The 19,689-nt window shown below is 44.4% G+C and overlaps 1 long non-coding RNA gene across 1 annotated transcript; it reads right to left on the bottom strand.

Annotated features, from left to right (window-relative positions):
- Window positions 1-1,092: 1,092 nt before the first annotated feature.
- Window positions 1,093-7,417, bottom strand: LOC103661855. Its single transcript, XR_568286.1, has 3 exons — window positions 7,242-7,417; window positions 2,533-2,739; window positions 1,093-1,235 (listed from the first exon to the last, which is right to left on the bottom strand). It is a non-coding gene; the product is annotated as an uncharacterized LOC103661855 (long non-coding RNA).
- Between the last annotated feature and the right edge of the window lie 12,272 nt (window positions 7,418-19,689).

Genomic DNA, 19,689 nt, shown 5'->3' on the forward strand with positions numbered 1-19,689 from the left:
GGCCACCCTCCTGACCTCCTCTAAACCCAGTTATCTCCTAGAGGCTCCACAGTGGGGTGTAGGGCTTCAACATGTGTATATGGGGAGATGAAATCCAGTCCCCAGCCCCTTCCTCACCTGGGGAGAAGTTCATTTGAGCAGATGGAGACACCAGGGCAGAGGCCCGCAGTCTGCATTCCGAATTATAATCCTCACATGACAGGGCCAGACGTTTGGAACTCAGAATCCCGCCACTCTGCCAGTTAGAAAGGCTGGGGCAGTCCCAAGGGAAACCCCAGAGAAATTCGACCTCTCTAGAATAAAACTGTTCTGTACACAGTCCCAGGGAAACCTGGGGTCCCAAGGCTCCTTGCAGCTCTCTGAGTGGACTGATGATCCCTCAGGAAGAAATAATGGCAAAGCAGCTGTTTTCTTGGGGTAACAGGCTTGATACGAAATAAAAGCGGGAGGTCAGAGCTGAAAGCTGGCCCCGTGAAGCGTCTTCACTTGAGCGGTATTGGAAGGGTGGTTGATAAAGTCTTGTTAATGTTAAATCACGTTCAGGATTTGGCTCATTAATACTCCACTGCAGTCCTATTTGCCATTCTGTTGCCCAGGATAACATTTTGGAAGTCAGCTTCCTTTCTATTTCCATTAAGAAGTTATTAATATTTGTGGGATGCCTGGTGGCTCAGTTAAGCATCTGCCTTCGGCTCAGGTCATGATCCCAGGGCCCTGGGATTGAGTCCCACATTGGGCTCCTTGCTTGGTGGGGAGCCTGCATCTCCCTCTGCCTGCTGTTCCCCGTGCTTGTGCTCTCTCTCTCTCTCTCTCTCTGACAAATTTTTTTTAAAAAGAAAAGAAATTATTAATATTTGTGATTTAGTGAACCATCATTGAGAAGTTCTTAATGAAAGTAGAGAAATCTGAACAAAAATACTGTCCTCAGCAACAGAATTGTGACTAGAACTGTAATTATTTTTATAACCAGTTACAGAGAGAGTATACTCTTTTTTTCATTATTATAATACATACCATTACAGAATAGACATGTGATAATACTATGATTTCAAACCATACAGGTAGGTTTTCAAATTCTTCATTATTGCCTCCTGTAAATTCCTCAGCTCCCCAAATTAATCCTTCCTCTCTTGCTTCCTTTGGCTTTAATGCAGATTTTGCTTCTTTTGTGCCCCAAGGCACAAGGGTATGATCTCGTCCCTCGTGGAATCTCTGTCTCGACGATTATATTCTTTCTGGAACGCAATGTGTATGCGTTTATTTCAGCCTCTCACCGCAGCTTTCCTCCCTGAGTGCCACAAGGATTAGGGCCTCTATACCTCATGTTAAATGTCATGGTTTATCCACAACCCACACGAAATAAATGTGTGAAATGACTAATCGAGGCTTCAGTCAAAACATGATGCAAAACTAGCCCACAAAGAAGCCATACAGAACATCCAAGACCTGGGCAGTGCCTGAGACTTTTACTCTTCTGTTTTATCCGAACTATAGAGCTAGGAAGATTTAGCTTCTTCACTGTAGAAGTGAAGTTTTCGTTCACTGCTGTGTACCCCGAGCTGGGAGAACCCACATTCTTTTTGTGGGAATAGGGGAAGACTCATATTTTTATTTGCTGAACCTGTAGCCACAGCCTGAAAGTGGGGCTCCCTCTACCCCATACATTGCTTATCCTTTAAGCCAGCTTGTTCTCCCCAAATGGATGGACACCTTGAGAGCCCAAGTTTTCATGTTTCTGAGGATTATTTTCATGATAAACAGAACTAGGAGATTTGGGAGATGAAGAACAGACACAGGCTAGATGGAGAATCAGTGTGACTATAAAAAATCAAATAAGGAAAAAAGCATTTGGTGTTTTTAAAGATGAAGAAATGTATTCCATCTGCTATTTGGCTCCATGTGTTGCAACTAGAGACGAAAGAATTTTTGAAGGAGCCTGAAAAGCTATTTTCAATTTTTTTTTTTCAGATACATTACTTCACTAGATGGTATTTCAAGCAAGCATGGAAAGGTCTGAGGATGCCAGTTTTCTTTGTAAATCAGATGGAAAATGAGAAGACCAGCAAAATAATGGGAGCATAAGGATCCCTTGACTGAAAGAAGGAAGTAGGGGTGTACCTAAAGAAAGTTAGCAGCAGAGTGGGAAAAGAGAGAAAACAATTTAACTGAAGAACATATGGAGGGAAAGGAATTCAAAGATAGGCTGTATTTTTACTGAACAGGTTAGACACGTGACAAAGAGAAGTCTCCTCAAAGCTAATTCCAATGAATGTAATTCTTAATGGCAGACACCAGAGCTTAGGAGTTTTCAAAATCGGGGCAGGGGACAGAACAAGCTGTGATCAGACATTTGCATTTTTAACGTAGGGGATTGACCAACCCAAGGAACAGATGTGGCCAGCACTAGCCTTCTGAGGGACAGCATGTTGGGAGCCACAAAGTGGTCCCGGGTGGGGGGGGAGGTGGAGGAGTGGGGTATCCCCATGGAGGCCTGGAGCCAGCCCTCCAACCCAAGCCCAGCACCACACACACCATGGAAGCTGACTGTTGCTGGAGTCTTCAAAGCCACGTGGGAGAGATCCGATTCTCACTCCTACACCGATCCAAAAATGTTGATCTTCTCAATAAACCCCAAAGCAAACTTGACGATTAAGAAAGACTGCAGTCAAACTTTGAAAAGGGACTTCTTGAACCTCCATTCTGCACATTCTTCATGTGGTGGGTAAGTTGAGTTGAAGACTATTGACAGAAGGGATCAATTACATTTATTCAGATGAATTTCAAAATATTTCAACCTAGAGACCAAGTTTGAAGTGAGTGTAGATCTAGAAGAAGTAAAGAAAACATTTATAGGAGAGTCTTAGAGGGGGGCGCCTGGGTGGCTCAGTCGTTAAGCGTCTGCCGTCAGCTCAGGGCGTGATCCCAGGGTCCTGGGATTGAGCCCCGCATCGGGCTTCCTGCTCCACTGGGAGCCTGCTTCTTCCTCTCCCACTCCCCCTGCTTGTGTTCCCTCTCTCACTGTCTGTCTCTCTGTCAAATAAATAAATAAATAAATAAATAAATAAATAAATAAAATCTCAAAAAAAAAAAAAAAAAGAAGAATCTTAGAGGGACAAACATGTACGATTGTGTACAAAACTGAGAAGGATCCCCCCAACCTTTAGTATTTCAGAGGCTATGTCATCATCAGGCAAAGCGGATTCTCCTTTCTTCCAATGGACCAAGGAGAACCTTTTATACCCAACCTAGGCCCTATGAGATTGTTTCTAGCCTGATGATTAGCCCCTACTAATGACTCAGAATTCCTTTATCCCAAGGAAGATGCCATATGTAAATGTTCAAAAGAAAGAAAACCTACTCTAAGCGAGAGTCCTGGACCTGCTTGTTGCTGGCCCATTTGTTGAGGTCTGTGCACTGTCAGTCCAGTATAAGGCAAGGACAGAGACAGGGAGCCTGGCCTTTCCCTTCTCAGCTGCCCCCAGAATCCACTCCTCTTACCCTCTGTCAGACCAATAAGCCTACGGGACAAGGCCTACTGGGTTTGCCTTCTAAAAATTCCATGCTCTAGAGCCAGCTCTATACTAGTTAGTTTGTGGCATTTTACTATTTGTTCCTTTGCAGATGAAAACACTGAAGCTAACTACCATAAGAGCTTTTATAAAAATTAGCTCGTAATAAATACCATGAACTATTCAAATATTTATAGACTCATTATCTTATTTCAATTTCTAACAACCCAGTGAGCTGGTGACTGTTGCTATTACCAATCTCTAGCGAAGGAAACTGAAGCTCAGAGAGGTTTAGTTACTTCTCCAAAGTCACACAGCTAGTGAGTGGGGGAGCCCAGATTCAAATCTGCTGGGTCTGACTCTAAAGCCCCTTTCCTCTTTCTCACTCCCTATGCCCTCCACCTTGATCAGCAGGAGAGGTTAATTATCCAGAGGTACAAACAGTCTTTTTTAACATTTATGTTTGCCCTTGTAGTAGACAGAGCACAGAAAATTAAAGACAGAAAGACATCAACCCACCCTTGGATTGTTCTGGAAACTCAATGCCAGTGAAGACATCAAGGCTTTCAAGGAAGAGTATAGCTAAAAATACAACACCAGAGAGAGTGAAGATGCCCTAGCCCTGGGCAGGAGAGGGATCAGGGCAGCAGAAGCAGAGAAAGGCCGTGTCTGGAGAAATTCCTCCCACATGCGCAAAGCCCAGAGGCACAGTGTCACTGGTCTCCGGCTCTCGTGTTTCTCTGCCCCTCCGTCTTAGCCACTGCCCCCTCCTGGTTGCCTGTTAGCAACCAGGTTCTAGTGGGGAAGAAAAGAGAGGCAAACGGCAAAAGGTCAAGTGGCCAGCCAGCCACTTCAGTCCCTGGGACATGGTGGCCAGGACGGCATGCGAGACAGGCTCCTCACTACTGCTCTTCAAACCCAGGTTCTCTTGCGTATCAGGCAGGGCTCAGCTGCAGAGAACCTAGTCTATCTGAAAACAGAAAAGGACAGCCTGGAAGGGATCAAAAGGCTCATGGAATCTCTGGGATGGCTAATGCAGGCCAGGCTGGGTCTCAGGTTCATCTCCCAAAGCCACACCACAGGACCAGGCACCAAAACACCTGCCCTCCTGCTGTGATCGGGACTTCCCAGACACCAAACCAGAAAGCCAGGGCGACAACAGTCATGCTTGCTCTAGAAGCACTCTGCCCCGGCTCTGTCTCCCCACTTAACTCCATTTCAGATTACTTTCATCACGTGCCTCTGGGCGGCAGAAATTCCATCACACCCAGAAGCCTAGTGCACAGGATCTGGGAAGAGCAGTTTTAGCTTTCCAGCGTTTGCGGACCCAGGAGGAAGCCGACTGACCAGCCACATCTTCACAAACGAAGCTAAGTGTTTTGGCTTCTGAGCAATTGGGTGTGGGGAGGGCAGGTTGAGGTCAAAGCAACGCTTCCTGTTTTCCAATGTAAAGGACTCAGGATGCAGTGAGCACATCATCTGGTGAGAAGCATGAAACAGGAAAGGTGAAGCAAAGCTTTAAAAGAAACATGGCCAAAGGGCTCCTGTGCGGAAGAAGGGTGCACGCTTCCTTCAGTGCTCCCCAGACCTGGAGCGAGTGCCCGCTGCTGCACACGCGTGTGGGCAGGGGCCTGCCCCTGCGGAGCTTTCCGTCTGATGAGAAAGCTAGAGTCAAGGAGGGAGTAGGCAAGGCCATGTCAGTTTTACAGGTGGGTAAGTGGAGGCAGCCAGCCCGGCCCAGCATCCTCTGCGGTAAAGCTGGGACCACCAGGCGCAGAGCCCTGCCATCCCAGGTGTTTCCCGCCAGCCGTGAGCTCCCACGCTGACCCAAGCCTCAGAGCAGCTCAGATTCTGGGGAGACCCCGAATCCCACATGTGACTAAAGAAAGAACCATTTCACAGGAATTTCTAATTAAAAATCAATTCAGTTAATATTTAGAATTTCAAGAGGACATCAGAGGATGGCGTTTAGTGCACAGCAAACTTTTCTTAAATCCTCTTTTTCCTTCTCTTTCACTAACCCCCCCAACTTCTCTCTGACTCTCTGCCCCCCACAAAGCCTGTCTCCTCACAGCCCTGTGTGCACAGCGGCGTCTCCTTCTCCGTTCCGCTTATTTCACCCCTACACTCAATTCCCTCTTGTAAGCAAATTTCTGATTCTTCCTCCCCATATTCCAGACGCTCCTGACCACTCGCCTCCTTGATTCTTCAGCTCTCTCTCTCCCCACCCCTCTCGTCCTGATTCCAAAGCAGAAAAGCCGGGAACACAGCTGGCAAAGACAGAGTCCACTTTGGTTGGGGAAAGGCCAGGGGAAAGGCGGGGGAGGTGCCTGTGCAAACAGCATGGTCCCTGTTCACTCCCACAGCAGAGAGAGGAAAGGCGAATCTCTTCTTCTTCTTCTTTTTTTTTTTTTTTAATTTGACAGAGATAGAGACAGCCATCGAGAGAGGGAACAAAGGCAGGGGGAGTGGGAGAGGAAGAAGCAGGCTTCCAGAAGAGGAGACTGATGTGGGGCTCGATCCCCGAACGCCAGGATCACGCCCTGAGCTGAAGGCAGTCGTGTAATGACTGAGCCACCCAGGCGCCCCGGGAATCTCTTCTTTCTGGAAGGCGACTTGGCATTTAGAATTCCTCAGGAGCTGTCTACAAACTTCCGTATCCCCTTAGCTAGGATAACTGCCCTCACCCCATTACTGTCCTCGAACAGTTGGTAAATCTTTAGAATGTGTCACGACTTGCCCAGGTTCACAACAAAAACAGAAATACGTTATAGACACCTGGCTCCCCGCCTGGCTTCCCCACCTCTACCCTGGCTTCTCCACCATCAAACTCCTTTGAGTTGGTGAAGTACAAAACGTGGCGAGTTCTGGTGTTGACCAGGCTGGGAAGCAGCAGGTGCCCACACCTCGGGTCACCACTGCCCACAATGATGGCTCAAATACTTTTAAGTTAATTAAATCCATTTACCACTTACTCTGTGCCCTAGCACAAGCATGAATTCATGCCTGGAACGGAGATCAAACCCAGGAAACATTTAAATATGATCTCCTGCCCAGCAGGGCACGCGAATCATTTCCATCATGGAAAAAAACAGGCAGGAAAACAATAGTGCATTGAAACCAGTTATGCAACCGAGCCTGCATGGTCAAAGTCCTCCTGGCTTTCGATTAACACAGGGAGTTCAGGTTAAGAGGGCCGCCTGCTTATTGGTGGGTTGTTTTTGAGATGAAGAAACCTCATCTTTTCCCTATATTCTTCCTGCTGGCTGGAAGCCCAGGTGCTGCCTCCAGCACCATTCTGCAAAGGCAGAGAATATTCTACTGGTTCCTCCTCACCTTCTGGGTGCCAACGCCCCCACGTTACCCAAACTAGATCCCTCAGGAACCCCTGGGTCCCTCCGTGCCCTTGCCCCTCATGGGACTGCTCCCCATGGCCTCTGGCGCCCCTCCCTTCCTGTAGTCCTGTCTCTGTCTTCAGATGCTATCACCTGGACAGTAATTTGTCTTCCTAAATCTCAGATTGGGTCATAGTCATCCCTTGACAAAAGCCCTTCTTTGGCCAGTGAAAAGGGATGGAAGTGATGTGTCACTTATGGTAGAAGCCATAAGGGCCCATGCCTGCTGGGAGATGCTCTTCTTTCCCTCTCTACGGGAGCCGGCCATATTCTGATGAGGCTGCTGCATGAGCATGGGGCCCCGTATGAAGCCCCTGAGACACAGAATGGCACCGACCTACAAGGTCCACACAGCACAAGGGAAGAGCAGTGCTTTGCTCCAGTGATCCTGAAGCTCGCTGTTATCATAATCTTATCTTGTCTGAGTTGAGTGATGAGGCAGAGGGGAGCAGCTCTAGTTGTTTCCTTCTATAGAGAATGTCATAACTTCCTCAAGCTCAGAGCCAGTAGGTGAGTTAGAATCTGGAAAATAAAATAAGAAGGCCGAAAGCTAGTATCATATAATAAAGAATTTGACGCGCCTCTGTCCCTGGTTCCTGGGAGGGAGACTCTAAGTCCTTGGAATTTCCCAAGTAATAGGAGCGTCTTTATTGTTCATGAGCTCCAGTTTATATCTGAGTTCATACTAAGCTGAGCTGACCCAGATGGGACCCTAGATCATTTCAGGATGCACTGATCAGGCTGGAAAGACCAATCACGTGATTGATTAGAGAGTTAGGGCTTTGAGCCGCTGGCATCAGCCTGATCTCCCAACCTCCAGGGAAGGTTGGGGGGCTGATTATTAAGTTCAGTCACATGGCCAATGGTTCAATCAATCATGCCTTTGTAATAAAACCTCAACACAAGCTTGGCGAAGCCTTCTGGTTGGTGAACACATCAATGTGCTAGAAACGCGACGTGCCTTGATTGCATGGGGACAGAACACAGAAGCTCTGCATTTGGGACCCTTCAGAACTTACCCTTTGTACCTCTTCATTTGGCTGTTTCTGATTTATATCCTTTATAATAAAACCATAACAACAAGCATAGCACTTTCCTGAGTTCCATGAATCATTCTAGTGAATTATCAAACCTGAGAGGGATCATGAGAATCTCCCAGATTTGTTGCTAGTCATTCAGAAATGAGAGCAGTCTTATTGTGGACCATACCCTTTAATTTATGGGGTCGGCTTTAACTCCAGGTGGTTAGAGCCAGAATTGAATCACTGCCTACCGGTTGGTGTCAGAGTCACTAGACAAACAGGTCAAACGGTAGATCAAGCTGGGAGGTCCAGGCAGGAGATCCGGGGGACTCAGCATGATGGGTAGTGATGGAAGGCTGTGCCTAGGCTGAGGCATCTCTCAAGTCAGCTTCTTCAACCTCTCACATTCCCATCTCCTTGCAGATGAAACTATTTCTTGCTGAGACACTGTATTCAGCCTCACATCAATTGCCCTAACAGGGAAAACTACCAAGCATCTCCCCTTCCAGAGAGTGTGGTGCTTGTGCAGGGATGGTGAGAGTAGCCCATTCCCTCATTCCAGAGTCTGCTCTGTTTTGCCCACATTCTTACTCTACATACATACATGCATACATTCCTCAGGGGTTAGGCCACAATTCAGAGTTCCCAGGGACAGCTGGTCCCTTGAGTCTGCTCCTAATTTGACTTCTAGGAATTTCTAAAAGCTCATTCGAACATCAGGATGTGAGGGGAAAGTACACATGCCCCTTAGGGTAGTCCAGTTCTCTTATATAAGCTTCAAAACTGTCTATCTAAAAGGTGGCTCAAACTGAAAATACACCACTTCAAAAAAAAAAAAAACAACACACAGTTAGATGAAATAACAGATGACATTCATCATTCCAGTCCAGTGTGCAGTGAGCATTTAAACCGACTCTGGCAAAACTCTAGGGAAGGGGTGGCACGGTAGAGGGGGTGATAAAAAGAAGTGTGACACAGCCCTTAGCCTCAAGGCCTTGACCATCTATTTGCAGAAACAAAGTTTATAAATGGAAAAAGTACTGCAAGGCAGGCCAGGGTTAAATTTCCAAGTGAGCTGGACAGATCGAGAGTCAGTCTGGGGAATAATTTAAAATAAGAATTGAGCCTTAGGGAAACGTCACAAACGATGTGGGTCTCCAATGGGCTTTTACCAAAGAAAAAGATTTGTTTTTTAAAATTTGCTATTTTCATCCTATACTCTTAACCTCCTGAAATTGCATCAAAACCCACACCCACACGTTGTCATAAAATGTCTGAACACTGGTAAGGAGGCTGGGCCACCACACTCACCTAGCAGACAGGTTGAGTCTTAAGGATGACTGTCCAAAGAACAAAGAGAACCAGCCAGCTCCTTTGCCACCCAGCTCCTTTCCTCTTTGCTCCCTGAGAATCTGGTTTTGCCTCTTGTGTGTGGCACTTTGAAGGGTACATAGGGTACCCCAAAATCAGCTCGCAGGATGTCAAGAGCAACACAAATGTAGAATTCTTTGGGTGTACTGAGAACAGAAGTCAAGGTACCATCTGCAAAAGATCTTGCCTTCACTCAGATGAGCTGAGTCAGCAGGCCAGACAGCAAGGCTCTCAGCCAGGTTACCAGGGAACAACGCCTCCCCCCAAAAAATAGAGCCCAAAGCACCCTTTGGGACTGGACCCCAAAGAAATGACTAAGTGTGGGGAGCCCACACATGGTCCAACTGGTGGCTGTGGTTGGAGTTGTGGTAGAGTGGGCAGACAAGCACCAGTAATCCTAAGGTAGTGCACTTCTGAGGGCAGCAATCGCATGTCCTGAGACCGGGCGCGTTGTGACCTAGAGCAGAGCTCAGATGTCTGCTGCAGAAACAAGCAACAGGATGCAGTACCCAGGTGAGATTTAAAACCTGGGCTTCTGTTCCAGGTGTGGGGGGGAGTGTTCCACTTCCTCTGGGAAATCTTCCCTAGATTAGTCTCCCTTGCCCAGTCTGGGTTAGGGGTCCCTGTTGAGGACCCCTGCAATGTCCTGTTTTCATCTCTTCTTTTATTACCTTGCATTAGAATCCTCCATTTCCCGGTCGATCTCTCCAACTAGAATGGTTGCACCTTGGGGACAGCCTCCATGTCTGATTCACCTTTGTAACCATCGATGTCCTACACACAATGAATGCTCAGAAAATGTCTGTTGCTGCTGTTGTATGCAGATTGCAGAACAGGGAGTTGAGCCAGAAGCCTGGTAAGAAGCACATAGCTGCATTTAGGGGAGCCCATGGTCCTGAGACCATGTGTGAGGGCAGAGTCTCCACAAGCAGATGAGACCTCAGATTGCTATGGAGACTTAGCACAGAGTCCATCTGCTAACCAGAGTGGCTCAGAAACTCAGAGGGGCTGAGCCTATGGTTGGATGGTCAGTGGGGTCCCAGAGCCTGTGGTTGGTTGGGGCTGGAGAATGTTACAAGAGTGTTCATGAGAACATTCACTGTTAGGCTTTCACTGACACTTAGTAAGAGGACATACTCTGAGTAGCAAAGTTTACATTGATCACGCTCAGGCCATAAAATCCAAAATCTAAGACTGTCAACACAACAATGGCTCTGCCTTTCCGCACCCTTGGAGGGAAGAAAAGGAGCTGTGCTCCAGATGTTAGCCCCAGTCTTCTCTCTTGACTTAGAGATGGTGCTTCTGAGCACACACACTTCTAAACCCTCCAAATATCCACCCAGCCCTCCTCCCAATCACCCAGAGCAACTGACTGGTACACTGCTATAGATAGCTCCAATTACATGTTTACTGTGCAGATGTGTGCCAGCAAGGAAAGCAATCCTTATCGTAAATCACTACACCTTGCCAGAATCGAAATAAAACTAAAAATAGAACTGAAATGGAATGGGAAGGGAACTTGCCTCCAAGTAGGGTCAGGGAAATAGTGGGGAGGGAGATGGTCTAAACAACATCTTTGTAGCTCAGAATGAGGCTCTTCCTGTCAGCCCCCAGTTCTAAGAAATAGCCCCGGGTCGATAGAGGATAATGTGGGCCCTTCCTTGCAGCATTCCAGGCACTGAGCAGGGAGCCAGCCAGTCAGCCCAGGGCCAGGCTTCCATGGTGAGAGCCAGCACTTACTTGCATAGCAAGATCTTGGCCACCACCATCAACCTCCAGAGAAACTTGATCCGCAGTAGCACACTACTCACATTCTAAAGACGTTTCTGCCAGTCAGTGCCTGTTAACTAAAGCATGCCCTGCCGCTAGGGACAGGGTTTGGTTACACGAAAGGCCGCCATCCTCTTACAGCTCCTCGAGGGACATGGTCAGTCATTTCCCTTCCTGTTGTAGAAAGTCAGTGGCAACCATGTTCTCTCCCACTTTAGGGCTGGGGAGAAGAACAGGTCACATGTTTTTCTTTGAACAGTTCCTGTGTTCTGGGCCATTTTCTAAGTGACTTACCCATCTCATGTCAGTGCACAGAACAATCCTGTGAGGTAGACGGTTGTTCCCATTTCACATATGAGAAAGCCAAGAGAAGTGTTAGAATCAGGCTTAAACCCAGGAGGGTGGACTTCAGGGTCCAGGTCTACTGGGATTCTGGAGGTAAGGGGTCAGGAGCAGGCAGGGTCACAGAAGGCTCTTGGTGTCCTGCCTCACGGTCCCTGTTTCAGTGGGAGGGCTGACAGAGGGCACAGCAGGGTGCTCAGTGCCTCACTGCATCATGAGAGGGTTCAAAATATCTTCCAGTAATCGGTAAATCAGAAGGGCTAACTTTACTCAGGTTTGGTTTTGCTTTATCCACACTTCAAAACCTGTCCTGCCCCAGAAGCATCATTGGCATCTGGCTTTGCTGCATTTCTTTAAAGTCAAGCAACATATTAACTGGACTGAGGAATTCAGGGGTGGAACCAGACAGTTTGTAATACCTCATCTGTCCCTAAGATGACATGTCCCCTGCGCCCTATATCCACCGAAGCAGACAATTTCAAATGAAACAGAGAGTGAGCGACTTTACAGGGCAGGAGGATAGGGTCGCAGAGACCACAAGCATCAGAGAACACATGTGGGAAAGGGAGAAAAGGAAAACAAAAGGGAAGAGAGAAAATAGAATAAGAAACTAAGGAGACAGGGATATTTTCACAGTAAGTCGTGTCCGCATGGGCATTATTAGTCCGCTGGGGTAGCCATAATAAAGTTCCACAACCTGGGAGGATTAAACAACAGGAATGTATTGTCTCACATCTCTGGAAGCCAGAAGTCCCAGACCAAGGTGTCGGCAGGGGTTGCTTCCTTCTGAGGGCTGTAAGAGGGATTTGTTCCAGGCTTCTCCCTTAACTTCTGGTGGTTTGCTAGCAATCTTCGTTGTTCCTTATGTGGTAGAAGCTTCACCTCGGTCTCTGCCTTATCTTCACCTAGTGCTCTCCCTGCATTTGTCTCCGTCCAAATTTCCCCTTTTAATATGAACATCAGTCATATTGGATTAGGTCACCCTGATGACCTCATTTTAACTTGATTACTTGTTTAAAGACTCTGTCTCCAGTAAGTTCACATTCTAAGGTATTGAGGGTTAGGACATCTTTTTGGAGGAACACAATTTAGTCCATAAGAGCATGCATTTTACTCATTTTTAAGAAGGGTCTAAGACTGTGACTTTCGAAGGACTTAAAAAAAAATCCCTTGAAATAAATCCATCAGATAATTGTTAATTGCTCCCTGTGTTTGAGTAGAGAGCAGTGAGGGTGTTGACCCTTTTACATTAAACCCAAATTTCTGGTGTGTTCCATTGTATGACACACACTTGCAGAGCCGGACACCTTGGAGCATCACTTCTATTATTTGGCCAAGCCCATGTTACAAAAACCTTCTCTCTCTCTCTTCTACCTCTTCCACTAGAAGATGATGATGTTCTTCATTCACTGAAGATTCAAAGTCAGCAACAGCTGAAAGGAAAGAAAGTTCTTTTACTTGGTAATATAAAAATCGGCTCCTTTTGAAGGGCAGTATTGGGTGGTATTTGAGAGAATGGAGACCAGTGCGGGACTTTTTGGGTTCAGATCCCAGTTCTGCCAATTAGTAGCTGTGTTATCTGAAAAAATTCTAAAATTCTATAGCTCGGTGTCCCCATCTGTAATAAGGGGTGAAAATAGTACCTCCCTCATGGATCTGTGAGAATTATATGACATGATATGGATATATCACATTAAACGGAGCCTGAAGCCTAGTAAGCCCCACATAAGTACTTGTTATTAGTTAATAGTTAAAATATTTTGTTTTAAGTCAAATATAAACTTCACCCTAGATGAATTTCTGTTTAAAGCACACTGAAGATTGATCAGAAAGTACATAAGAAGACAACATACAAAGGCAACAGAGCTAGAAGTTTAGACCCAATAGTGACTGGAAAAAGAAAATAATCATGATCAGAAGGAATCATCCCCAGCAGTTAGTGAGGAGGCAGTGGCAGTTCCAGTGTAAGATTCATCAGGGACTGTCGGAAGGACACTAAGGCACGTAACAAAAGACTGCCAAGTGAGAGGCATTGAGAGTAAAAAAGGTCATGATCATCAAGGAGGAGAACTGGGTGCTGGGAAGCCCAATCAGAAAAAACACAGAAGCAGTCACAAGGGCCAACTGGTCAATTTACTTGACAGACCACGATCACCTCTTACCTGGGTTAATGCAATGGCCTCCTCTATGATCTCCCTGCTCTGCCTTCAACACTGCCTTCCTACCCCCACTCTCCACACAACAGCCAGAGTGATCTTGTTAAAACATAAGTCAAATCATCTCATTCAATAAAAACCAAAGTCCCTATAATGGCCTGCAAGGACTCCACATGACCTCTCTACTCCTTACCTCTCCACTCCTTACCTCTCGAAACATCAGGCATGATCATGCCTTGTATAAGTTTACTACTGCTGTGTAACAAATTACCCCAGACTTAATGGCTTAAAACAACACAAGTTTGTCCTATAGTTCTGGAGGTCAAAAATCCAAAAAGAGTCTCACCGAGCTAAAATCAAAATATTAGCAGGGTCGAGTTCCTTCTGATGGTTCTAGGAGACAATCCATTTCCTTGCCTATGCCAGCTTTTAGGGGCCACCTGTATTCTCTGGCTTGTGAGTTTTTCAACCGTCTTCAAAGCCAGTTGCTTAGTGTCATCACACCTCCTTCACAGTTTCTCACCCTCTTGCCATCCTCTTGCAAAGACTCTTGTGATCATACTGGGCCCACCTGGATAATTCAGGATAATCTCTCCATCTCAGGATTCTAAAGTTAATCAAATCCACAAAATCCCTTTTGCCATTAAGGTAACATATTCAGTTTTCTGGGATTAGGGTGTGGACATCTTTGATTGGCCGTTATTTAGCCTACCACATACCTCAAGAATATTCTTCATCCAGATACCCATATGGCTCACTTCCTTTAGGTATTACCCAAAAGGTACTTTCTTAATGAGGCCTTAACTGACTATCCTCTTTGAAATTTCTATACACATATTCTTACCCTTTATCTTCCTTTTCTGATTTATTTTTCTCTCAAGTATATATTTTATGGATGTATTTTTTATTTATTATGTGACTCCACCAACTGGAATATAAACTCTATATGCAGTCATTTTTTGTTTGTTTGTTTGTTTGTTTGTTTTGATACAAGAGGGACATACAGATCTGTAAAAAATAACAACAACACTGAAAATGGCTACTACGTGAGTAAATATATAAGATCATTTCTTCTTATTTGAAACTCTTTAAAATCTAAGTAACCAGGGCACCTGGGTGGCTCAGTTAGTTAAGCACCCAGCTCTTGATTTTGGTTCAGGTCATGATCTCAGGGTCTTGAGATCAAGCCCCGCATTATGCTCTGTACTCAGCAGGGAGTCTGCTTGAGATTCTCTCTCCCTCAGCCCCTCCCCCACTCATGTGCGCGTGCGCGCTCTCTCTTTCTGTCTCTGAAATAAATAAATAACATCTTAAAAAAAGAAAGATGCAATATATTTTGGCAATTGTATGTATTGTAAAATGGAAAATATATGACAACAATAGCATAAAGTCTGTGCTGGGGTGAGGAAAATATACTATTATAATGTTTTTATACTAAACTTAAAGTGGTATAATATCACATGATGGTAGACTATAATAAGTTAAAGATACATGCTGTAAACCTTAAGGCAACAACTTGAAAAATTATAGATAACAAGCCAACAGAGGAGTTAAAATAGAATTACAAAAAATACTCAATTAGTCTAAAAGAAATCAAAATAAAAAAAAGAAATAAAGAATGGGGGACAAATAAAGAGCATAATGATAGACTTAAATTTTAAAAATGTAAAAATAACATATATTAAAAAATCATATTAAAGGTAAATGTCTAAGCATGCCAATTAAAAGGCAGAGACTGCTAGATTGAATAAAAATGCAAGACCCAGGGGCGCCTGGGTGGCACAGCGGTTAAGCGTTTGCCTTCGGCTCAGGGCGTGATCCCGGCGTTATGGGATCGAGCCCCACATCAGGCTCTTCTGCTATGAGCCTGCTTCTTCCTCTCCCACTCCCCCTGCTTGTGTTCCCTCTCTCGCTGGCTGTCTCTCTCTCTGTCAAATAAATAAATAAAATCTTAAAAAAAAAAATGCAAGTCCCAACTATATATACAACCTATAAGGAACACTCTTTACATATAAAGACATAGGTAGGTTAAAAGTAAAAATATATATTAAAAAATACACTATTCTAACACTGATCAAAAGAAAGTTGAAATGATTATATTACTATCAGACAAAATAGATTTCCAGGAAATTACCAGGAATAAGGAAAGTCATCTCCCGAGGATAAATGGATCAATTAATCAGAGGACATAATAATCTTAAACATTTAGGTACCTAATAACAGAGCTTCAGAACACATGATAGAACAGCCAAAACTTAAAGAACTGGAAGGAGAAATAGTTAAATTTGCAATTATAACCAAATATTTTGGTACTCGTCTCCCAAAAACAGAACAAGCAGACAAAATCACTAGTATATAAAGACTTAAAAAACATTATCACCTGACTTGAGATAATTGACATTTATAGAACACTCCACTCAACAAGAATAAAAATTCCGTTAAGTACAGTTACCAAGAGAGATCTGGGCCATAAAACAAGCCTCAATAAATTTAAAAGGATTCAAGTTGCACATTGTATATTCTATTACCAGAATGGAGTTAAATTAGCAGTCAATAGCAGTAAGATCTCTGGAAAGTCCCCAGATATTTGGAAACTAAAAATTATACTTTTAAATAACCCATATGTCAAAGAAGAAATCAAATAGGTATTTATAAAGTACTTAAAATTAAGTGAAAATGAAAACACAGCATTTCAAAATTTGTGGCATGCCACCAAATTAATGCTTAGTGAGAAATAGCACTAAATGCCTTAATCAAGAAAGAAGAAATTTCTCAAATCAATGGCCTCAGTTTTAGACTTAAAAGATTAGGAGGAAAGAAAAGTAAATAGAACCCAAACTAAAGAGAATAATAACAAAAATTAGAGCAGAAATCAATCAAATAGAAAACAGAAAAACAATAGCAAAAATCAATGAGATAAAAGCTGGGCAAAATCCAACACATAAAATAAAATACATAAATGACCAATAAAAATGACCAATAAAAATGACCAATAAATGACCAATAAAAAACCCTATAGGATCTCAGTTAACATTGGAAAAAGCATTTGACAAAAATCCAGCATCCATTCCTGATAATAACTCTTAGCAAACTAGGAATGAATGGGTATTTCCAACCTAGGAAAGGCTCTCTATGAAAAAATAACATAACTAATATCGCACTTAATGGTGAAAGACTGAATGCTTTTATCTGTGGGTAAATGGAATGAGGCACAAGTAGAAGACCAGCCATTGTCTTGGTACTAGACACTAGACGTACCGGAAGTTGACTGTTTTTAAGTACATTAAAAACCTTTTTTAGAAAAGAAAATAATAAACTCAGCGCCGTCATCTGCCAACTCAAATACAATGAAAGTCAGAAGGCTTCAGGGCTGGCTTTAAGGAGACTGTAGCCTCTTGCAGCCACAGGGCAGGCTAGGCTGAAAATCAGGCCCAGGATCAAACTATAAACATGGCAGAGCCATAATGGCTACAGAAGAGACTGAATTCAGAGTTTTGGTAGGTTTCCTAGGTCAAAGTCAAGGCCCTGAAGAGGAAAAAAAATAAAGGTGGGACCCTGAGACCTGTACCAAGATGATTGGAACAGATGCGACTGAGAATTTTGAGCCTCTAGTTGTCCTAAATCCAGTGGACCATGAAAAGCAGCCCAAGCCCATACGATGTAATGAGCACTGGGTGTTCTATACAACTGACGAATCACTGAACTCTACCTCTGAAACCAATAATACACTGTATGTTATTCAATTAAATTTAAATTTTAAAAAATAATAATAATAAAGACTTTAAAAAAAAAGAAAAGAAGCAGCAGCCCAATCCTCCTTCTTAGAAAAGAGTATCCCTTTGCCTGGAAATTGAGCAGAAAAGGACCTTTGTGAAGCATATGACTTGCTTGATGATACTTGTTCTCCTCTAGGTTTGCTCCTGGCTACCCCGATTGATTCCAGCACAAAAGTCACCTAAATGGAAAAACAGAGTCCCTGCTCTAGAATAAAGTTTACATACCCAAGAAACTGTAGTCCTGGAATCAGTACTGTCAAAAACTTGGAAAACATGAGGGAATAATGTTGAGGGTATTGGAATTGGAATGGGGAGACATAGGCTGATAAGGGAGAATTTGTTTGACATGTAACTTAGGACTCAATGTTGTGACAAGCATACCTGGAGCCAGCCCCGAGAGTCTATTGAGATGCCCCCTTCACAATTGACATAAAGAAAACCTACATATAATGAGGCAGTGATAACAACTTCTTTTTCGTAGTATCAAGAAAAGGATCAGTCAGCACAGGAAAGTAAGGAAGTTAGGGTAGTTTTCCCAAATAAGACCTAAGAAGCCACCCTGTCTACACCGCCCAGGAAAGCCTAGAGGACACACCCTTCACTGAGATGATAACGAATGCACTGGTGATGGCTAAACCGATATCACTGAAAAGCCTGGACAAGGCTATACTTTTTAGGCCAGAGTTGACAGTGAAAGATCATGTCATAGAATTGGGTTTTTCTAATATCAGTGAGGATATTAGAAATTAGAATTGCAGGGGCGCCTGGGTGGCACAGCAGTTAAGCGTCTGCCTTCGGCTCAGGGCGTGATCCTGGCATTATGGGATCGAGCCCCACATTGGGCTCTTCTGCTGTGAAACTGCTTCTTCCTCTCCCACTCCCCCTGCTTGTGTTCCCTCTCTTGCTGGCTGTCTCTATCTCTGTCAAATAAATAAATAAAATCTTTAAAAAAAAAAAAAAGAAATTAGAATTGCAGATTCCAGGGGCCTTAACAACACCATCCCAAGTATATGAACTAAATTTCTTCCAAACCTTTCCCAAAGTGACTAGAGGCCATTTGCTCAAGTCACTAAACCCGAGGAAAAGGTCTAGACAGACACTTCCAAAACTATTAGATATGGGTCCAAGCTGACACTGATACAAGGAGATCTAAAAAAACTATCATGATCCTCCAGTTAGGGTGGGGAAATATGAAGACGAGGTGACACAGAATTTTTTCCAAATTCATCTTTCCTGGAAATACTCTTCAAGGTAGAGGACAAGTTGTTGCAACTTGCACTTACAAAAGAAACACGGTGCTTGGTCGGGCTCTTCAGGATTTAGAGGCAGCATACATGACACATGAGAATACTTCCCCGACCCACTGGTCGGGTGACACGGAAGGCTACCAGTCCCGAGTGGGTCACTGAGCAAGAAGGAGCCCTGCAGCAGGTTCGGGCTGCTTGGGCCATATAACTCACCAGATCCCAGAAAATTCCATGGTGCTGGATTAAAAGTGTGACATGAAGGGGCGCCTGGGTGGCGCAGTCGTTAAGCGTCTGCCTTCGGCTCAGGGCGTGATCCCAGCGTTCTGGGATCGAGCCCCACATCAGGCTCTTCCGCTGGGAGCCTGCTTCTTCCTCTCCCACTCCCCCTGCTTGTGTTCCCTCTCTTGCTGGCTGTCTCTCTCTCTGTCAAATAAGTAAATAAAATCTTAATTAATAAATTAATAAATAAATAAATAAATAAATAAATAAATAAAATAAAAGTGTGACATGGAGTCTCAGGAAATCCCCAGTAGGGAAGTCACAGCACAGATTCTTGGGGCCCTGAGACAAGGCCTCTGTCTAATTTTTGTTGAAAATGTGCTGGAACACCCACCTGGGAAGCTCTCTCTTCGCCTTTCTTCATTTCCATCCTTCTCATTCTTCAAGGGTCAGCCACCTTCCATTCTTTATAAAGCTTCTTCTGATGGTTCCATTCCACTCCTATGAATTCCTATCATATTTACAACCAAAACCACCTAGTCTTGAACTTGTTCGTGGTTCTCTGTAGGAATCACAATTGGTCTGTGGCAGAGGAGAGAGAGGCCTCCAGGCACACTGCTCATAGCCCTTTGGTTGAAACTAAGTATATTAGTCTGCTGGGTCCACAAGCAAAGTAGCACAGCCTGGGGGACTTAAGCCACAGGAATTTATTTTCTTGCAGTTCTAGAGGTTGGAAGTCCAAGATCAAGGTGCCAGCATGGTTGGTTCCTTCTGAGGCCTCTCTCCTTGCCATGCAGAACACCATCTTCTCTTTGTATCTTCACATGGTCCTTCTTCTTTGTGTCTATTCCTAATCTCCTCTTTCCAGAAGGACCACAGACA

Source organism: Ursus maritimus, unplaced genomic scaffold, assembly GCF_017311325.1.
Source record: "Ursus maritimus isolate PB19 unplaced genomic scaffold, ASM1731132v1 scaffold_7, whole genome shotgun sequence".
NCBI classification, from domain to species: domain Eukaryota; kingdom Metazoa; phylum Chordata; class Mammalia; order Carnivora; family Ursidae; genus Ursus; species Ursus maritimus.